The sequence below is a fragment of the Oncorhynchus mykiss genome, chromosome 1, assembly GCF_013265735.2.
Source record: "Oncorhynchus mykiss isolate Arlee chromosome 1, USDA_OmykA_1.1, whole genome shotgun sequence".
NCBI lineage: Eukaryota > Metazoa > Chordata > Actinopteri > Salmoniformes > Salmonidae > Oncorhynchus > Oncorhynchus mykiss.
This window is the reverse complement of record NC_048565.1, coordinates 19044307-19052266: the sequence shown is the minus strand read 5'-3', so window position 1 is coordinate 19052266 and position 7960 is coordinate 19044307.

Below are 7960 nucleotides of genomic sequence, written 5' to 3'. Positions count from 1 at the left end.
AGCTGAGCGGTGTCTTCTGCTCTGTCTTTCAGCGGTCCCTGGATACATTGGAAATTCCATCTCTATGTAAAAAAGCTATTGTTGTACCTGTACCAAAAACCTCTCATCCATCTGCATCAAAGGATTACAGACCTGTCACTCTTACCCCTCTCTTGATTAAATCTCTTGAAAAGATCATCAAGGCATACATAATCAACACCATCAGACACCTTCTTGACCCCCTCCAATTTGCATACCGGTCAGAGAGAGGGACAGATGATGCCACCCTCGCTCTTACATCTGGTGTACATGCATTTGGAGGGCAGTAAAACCCATGTGCCTATCAGGTTCGCAGATTTCTCCTCTGCATTTAACACAATCAATCCGTTGGACCTCGCGGACAGACTGAAAGGAGACTTCGGATTGATGCTATGCTTATCACATGGATCACCAACTTCCTAACTGATAGGTCTCAGCAGGTATGAGTTGGCAACACACTCTCTGAGGTGCGCACTACTTCAGTATGGAACCCCACAGGGCAGTGTTCTTTCACCAGTACTATACATACAGACAGCTGCCGGAGCCGTTTCCCAGGGCGTCACCTGATCAAATATGCCGATGATACTGCTTTGGTCAGTCTTCTCAAAGGGGATGAGACGGAGGACGGACCTGCTCTGAATGATTTTACTGTCTGGTGTGAGTCCTCCCATTTAAAATTACATACAGAAAAAACAAAGGACACAGTGATTTACATTTGAAGGAACACTACCATACACACAGTCAGCCGCATACCACCCTGCTTCCCATTTTTGGCTTTCTTCTGAAGCTAAGCAGGGTTGGTCCTGGTTGATTGCTAGATGGGAGGCCAGATGCTGCTGGAAGTTGTGTGCCTCCTACTGGAGGGCCAGTAGGAGGCACTATTTCCTCTGGTCTGAAAAATAATATCCCAATTCCCCAGAGCAGTGATTGGGGCCATTGCCCAGTGTAGGGTGCTGTCTTTTGGGTGGGATGTTAAACAGATGTCCTGACTCTCTGTGTTCATTAAGGATCCCATGGCACTTATCGTAAGAGTATGGGTGTTAACCCTGGTGTCCTGGCTAAATCCCCAATCTGGCCCTTGTACCATCATATTCACCTAATCATCCCCAGTTTACAATTGGCTGATTCAACTATTCCCCATGTCATTGCTGTAAATTAATGTTTTTTCAGTCAACTTACCATGTAAAATAAGGGTTAAATAAAAACACCATCACTGATAAAAGGTGAGCCCATTGAAATAGTGGAGGAGTACAAATATGTTGGGCTAGTCAGTGACAACAAGCTGTCCTGGGATCATTTTACTGATGCTATTTTTAAGGAAGGCCAGCAGGGACTGTATTTCCTACGGACGCTGCACTTTTTAAATTTTGATCTAACCATCATGGTTCTCTTTTATGAATCATTTATTGAGAGCATTCTGTCCTACTGCTTGACCTGCTGGTTTGGAAATGTCAAGGTTGCACAGAAAAATAGGTGGGCAAGATCTGCCATCTCTCTACCTGGGGAGAGCCCTCCATAAGGCAAATAAAATAGCGGTTGACTCTTGCCATCCACTAAACCCTGAATTCCAGCTCCTTCCCCCTGGCCATAAGTACAGACTACCTAAGGTAAAAAAAAGGGCCAAGTACTCTTTTATTCCGAATGCAATTCTTCAATTTAACAAAAAATGTGCTCTTAGCACTTGCACTATGAAACTGAAGTTACCCTGCCTATTTGCTTGTAAATATCCTTTGCTATTTATTTACATTTTTTTACATGTTATATGTTTTCTGACTGCTGCAAGATGAATTGCTGAGGACAATAACGTTTTCTGACTCTGAATAGACAAGTGAGTGATATACCATACATTGATATTTACAATCTCAGCAAATTAGTTGAATATAGGAGATGTTTTCCAAATGCCAACCATAGTTGGCGCTAGTAATCTCTTTTACATGCTGTACAGTCTGGTGGCCAGAGCAAATACCCTTGGCAATTAACATAGTTCACAAATGTTAATTCAAGTGGATATAAAATGGAAAACCAATATTTTGAGGATGAGATCTTTCATATTCTAGTTGTGGGGTGAGGAGAATGCATGTGGATTATATTTTTGGATTTACTATAGTGTCGACTGAATAGCTTGTCTGTCTCTCCTCCCCTGTGATAGATTATAGTGTAACCAGATTATACAAACACAATGAGCAAACCAATTATATCAGGTGTGTTTTCCTGAACAGTTCCTGCACAGTGCATTATGGTGTGTGTGTGTTTGTGTTGCGCACATGCATGTGTGATCTACATTCGAAACAATCTGGGATTATCGGGAGTTGTTTCACATGCATTATAATAATTGTTCTAAAATAGCAGAGCAGAAGTGACAATCTCACACCGAATGTATAGCAGGCCCTTGCAACAGCTTATCCAAATGTGTGCTTTCTGGTGAATGAGAGCCTATGAAGGTGTCCAACAAGATACAATACCAAAAGTATGTGGACACCTGCTCATCGAACATCTCATTCCAAAATGATGGGCATTGTCATGCTGAAACAGGAAAGGGCCTTCCCCAAAATGTCCCAAGCAGGGCAGAAATTTGATGAACTGACGTTTTGGAAAGGTGGCATCCTATGACGGTGCCAAGTTTAAAGTCACTGAGCTCTTCAGTAAGGCCATTCTACTGCCAATATTTGTCTGTGGAGATTGCATGGCTGTGTGCTCGATTTGATACACCTGTCAGCAATGGGTCTGAAATAGCCGAATTCACTCATTTGAAGGGGTGTCCACATACACAAGTGTGTGTGGGGGGGGCGACAACAAACACTGGCATCAGCCAACATATCCTCCGCTCACAACCCCCTATCTCATACTGACTTCCAATTATGTCATGTGAAAAAGCTGTGTCCCATTGAAAAGCTCCCTTAATCAAACCCAATTAATTCTGCTCCTTTCCCTTATTATCCCCACTGAGGAACGCGTCCTCCCAATCAGCCTGTTAACTCCAGCTCTGGGCCCTTTAGAGGCAATGGAGTAAGGAACAAAATAATATATTATGTAATTATTTAGTCATTAGAGACTTAATTGTTCTTAATGAATACAATAGGTCTGTGAGTAGTAACAAGTGAGTGAGTGATTCATGGAGTAAGCCTTGTTTTTTTTGGTGCGCTCCACTAATCTTGCCAGTCAGCCACCTTCGGGTTTCCCATCTTTATTCCATTGCTGTAACGATGACATTTTGAGAAATGTTGTCTTTTGTGTTTACAGAGCATAAGATACGGAGATAACAAGGGTCAACGAAGAGGGGATCCGCAACACAAAAAACTTTACAGATTGGAGAACTGTATCCTTGGGCAAAAGACAGAAGCATCATGTGAGAAAAGATGAATAATGATGCGTTAAAAATGTATACACAGTACCAGTCAAAGGTTTGCACACTTACTCACTCAAGGCTTTTTTTCCTTTTTTTTTTACTATTTTCTACATTGTAGAATAATAGTGAAGACATCAAAACTATGAAATAACACACATGGAATCATGTAGTAACCAAAATATATTTAATATTTGAGAATCTTCAAAGTTGCCACCCTTTGCCTTGGTGACAGCTTTGCACTCTCTTGGCATTCTCTCAACCAGCTTCTGGAATGCTTTTCAATTAACAGATGTGCCTTGTTAAACGTTAACTTGTGGAATTTCTTCCCTTACTGTGTCTGAGCTAGTCAGTTGTGTTGTGACAAGGTAGGGGTGTATACAGAAGATAGTCCTATTTGGTAAAAGACCAAGTCCATATTATGTCAGAAACAGCTCAAATAAGCAAAGAGAAACGACAGTCAATCATTACTTTAAGACATGAAGGTCGGTCAATACTGAACATTTCAAGAACTCTTAAAGTTTCTTCAAGTGCAGTCGCAAAAACCATCAAGCTCTACGATGAAATTGGCTCTCATGAGGACCGCCACAGGAAAAGAAGAGTTACCTCAGAGGATAAGTTCATTAGAGTTACCAGCCTCACAAATTGCAGCCCAAATAAATGCTTCACAAAGTTCAAGTAACAGACACATCTCAACATCAACTGTTCAGAGGAGACTGTGAGAATCAGGCCTTCATGGTAGAATTGCTGCAAAGAAACCACTACTAAAGGACACCAATAAGAAGAAGACTTGCTTGGGCCAAGAAACATTAGCAATGGACATTAGACCGGTGGAAATCTGTCCTTTGGTCTGGAGTCCAAATTGGAGATTTTTGGTTCCAACCACTGTGTGTCTGTCAGATGCAGAGTAGGTGAACGGATGATATCTGCATGTGTGGTTTTCACTGTGAAGCATGGAGGAGGTGTGATGGTGTGGGGGTGCTAAAGCTGGTGACACTGTCTGTTATTTACTTAGAATTCAAGGCACACTTAACCAGCATGGCTACCACAGCATTCTGCAGCGATACGCCATCCCATTTGGTTTGCGCTTAGTGGGACTATCATTTGTTTTTAAACAGGACAATGACCCAACACACCTCCAGGCTGTGTAAGGGCTATTTGACCAAGAAGGAGAGTGATGGAGTGCTGCATCAGATGACCTGGCCTCTAGAATCACCCGACCTCAACCCAATTGAGATGGTTTGGGATGAGTTGGACCGCAGAGTGAAGGAAAAGCAGCCAACAAGTGCTCAGCATATGTGAGAACTCCTTCAAGACTGTTGGAAAAGCATTCCAGGTGAAGCTGGTTGAGAGAATGCCAAGAGTGTACAAAGTTGTCATTAAGGCAAAGGATGGCTACTTTGAAGAATCTCAAATATAAATTATATTTTTATTTGTTTAACACTGTTTTGGTTACTACATGATTCCATATGTGTTATTTCATAGTTTTGATGTCTTCACTATTATTGTAGAATGTAGAATATAGTCAAAATAAAGAAAAACCCTTGAATGAGTAGGTGTGTCCAAACTTTAGACTGGTGCTGTATACTGTATTTTTTTTAAATGAATTGCTGGGGGTCAGTTATAGAAACGTTCCCAACACTCGTGTGAGGACAACTCAGCATGTTGACTATAAATCAGAGACATACGGAAGGCCTAAACTGTGTTGAGCTCGGATTCAAAATGTGAACGACATTGGAGGAGATGGTTGAATTTTGCACAACAAAAGCTTCTACGTTGATCTGCTGCTCTTTTCCCATCCTTTTCTTTGTGCCACTCACTCCATCTCAACGCATGCCTACCCCAGCCCTGGCTGCGCCGTGCCAAGATGTCCAGCAGTCAGTGTCTGCTCAGGCCCGGCCTGGCCACTAATCCCTGAGCTGTCAGAGAACCACGCTCTGAACTCATCCTGGTCCTCAGGAAAAGGCTCTAATTGGGAGATTTTCTACATCATTAACTCTGATGAGCAGCCATCCCACCCTTACTACAACCCTTCTCTCTCTCTCTCTCTCTCTCTCTCTCTCTCTCTCTCTCTCTCTCTCTCCCTCTCTCTCTCTCTCTCTCTCACACGTCTACGCGCTCTCTTTCTTCTTGCTTCCACACTCACACTCTTGTCTCTCTCTCTCTTTCTTTCTCTCTCTTGCTTACACTCTCTCTCTCTTGTTCCCTCTGCCCCATCCACCCCCACCCCCACTCTATCCCCTCACGATTAGGAAGTCCTCCCACGGCAAGAGAAAAAACAGTTTTACAGTGCAGTTTTCTCATCCACACGGTGTTGTTTGTTTGAGAACACTGGATAGATAGGATCTCCAAGAACAATATAACAGCATGTGTGCAGTGAGCTGTTCTTTAATGATGAGAGAGACTACTACTTGTTGCCATCAAAGGAAATCCTGTTTTATTAAGAATTCCCTATAACCACACTACTTTTGAAGATTAATCTTTTGGCTTACTTGTTCATTTGATTGCCAAATCCTAACACTTTCTCCAAAGTTTTGCTTAGAATCAGTCAAAGGACGTGAGTCATTAAATTACCTCTATAAAAACACACCAGGTAGTTGAAATGTATAACACACACAGATCCAAAAAGAACCTTCATAGCAAAATCATTTTTTTTTTCTAACATTCTGTTGTGTTCACTCTTTTTTGGCCCCAGATGGCCCCCAGATGACAGGGAGTGTGGTTCACACGATGGGGAGGCGAGTGCGGCAGGACCAGCCCACTGTGAACATGTGCTGCAGCGGCAGCGCCCGGGGGCAATTAGGGAGCAGCGGCCCCTGTAGCCCCCCCCCCCTGATTGAGCCTGATTGATTGGAGCCTCATCATTCTAACGGGCTGGCACCAAGCCACCAGCCAGAGATCAGGGGACATGAGGGTGTGGGAGGGAGGCTACTATTCACTGTGTGTTAGATCCCATCTCTATCCTATCCTCTATACTACAGTAAGCCTACTGCTACAGAGCTGTATTATCCTACTTCAGAAACGGTACTGTAGTGTCAACCGTTTACATTCAAAGATTACAGTAGATCGATATTCACAGTCAGTGGATTTATAGAGTAGGTAGGATAACGGGGCCAGGAGACAAAATTGATATCAAACTAGATTTGTTTATTTTTTAAGTAGATATTACATTTTTCCATAACATGGACATCAACATTTCAGACAAAATCAAAGTAAACAGTAGGAGAACAAGAACACATTACAAATGGATTGTTATACAGGGAATTAAAAAGTGTCCTGTATATTTTCAGATATAAATCTAAAATGAACTTCTGAAGTTTCTAGTGCATTTTTGAAACAATATCTAAACTTTGGCTTATTCTTGGTCCCAGTACCACATAATGAAAAAACATTTCTAAACATATCTTTTAATGTGCAAACTAACCCTGTTTCTCTGTTGGGCGTGAGGTCCCAAATATTTCTGACAAGAGTTAAGAGCTAAAGAAAACAACATAAAACATAAAAACTAGACAACTGCAAGTAAATTGGGAAAAAATGAACAGCCTATTTACAGTTGAAGTCGGAAGTTTACATACACCTTAGCCATATATATTTCAACTCGGTTTTGCACAATTCCTGACATTTAATCAGAGTAAAGATTCCCTGTCTTAGGTCAGTTGGGATCACCACTTTATTTTAAGAATGTGAAATGTCAGAATAATAGTAGAGAGAATGATTTATTTCAGCTTTAATTTTTTACATCACATTCCCAGTGGGTCAGAAGTTTACATACACTCAATTAGTATTTGGTAGCATTGCCTTTAAATTGTTTAACATAGGGAGAAACATTTTGGGTAGTCTTCCACAAGCTTCCCACAATAAGTTGGGTGAATTTTGTCCCATTCCTCCTGACAGAGCTGGTATAACTTAGTCAGGTTTGTAGGCCTCCTTGCTCGCACACGCTTTTTCATTTCTGCCCAAAGATTTTCTATAGGATTGAGGTCAGAGCTTTGTGATGGCCACTCCAATACCTTGACTTTATTGTCCTTAAGCCATTTTGCCACAACTTTGGAAGTATGCTTGGGGTCATTGTACATTTGGAAGACCCATTTGCGACCAAGCTTTAACTTCCTGACTGATGTCTTGAGATGTTGCTTCAATATATCCACATAATGTTCCTCCTCATGATGCCATCTATTTTGTGAAGTGCACCAGTCCCTCCTGCAGAAAAGCACCCCCACAACATGATGCTGCCACCCCCGTGCTTCACGGTTGGGATTGTGTTCTTCTGCTTTTTCCTCCAAACATAGCGATGGCCAAACAGTTCTATTTTTGTTTCATCAGACCAGAGGACATTTCTCCAAAAAGTACGATCTTTGTCCCCATGTGCAGTTGCAAACAGTAGTCTGGCTTTTTTATTGCGGTTTTGGAGCAGTGGCTTCTTCCTTGCTGAGCGGCCTTTCAGGTTGTGTCGATATAGGACTCGTTTTTACTGTGGATATAGATACTTTTGTACCTGTTTCCTCCAGCATCTTCACAGGGTCCTTTGCTGTTGTACTGGGATTGATTTGCACTTTTTGCACCAAAATACGTTCATCTCTAGGAGACAGAACGCATCTC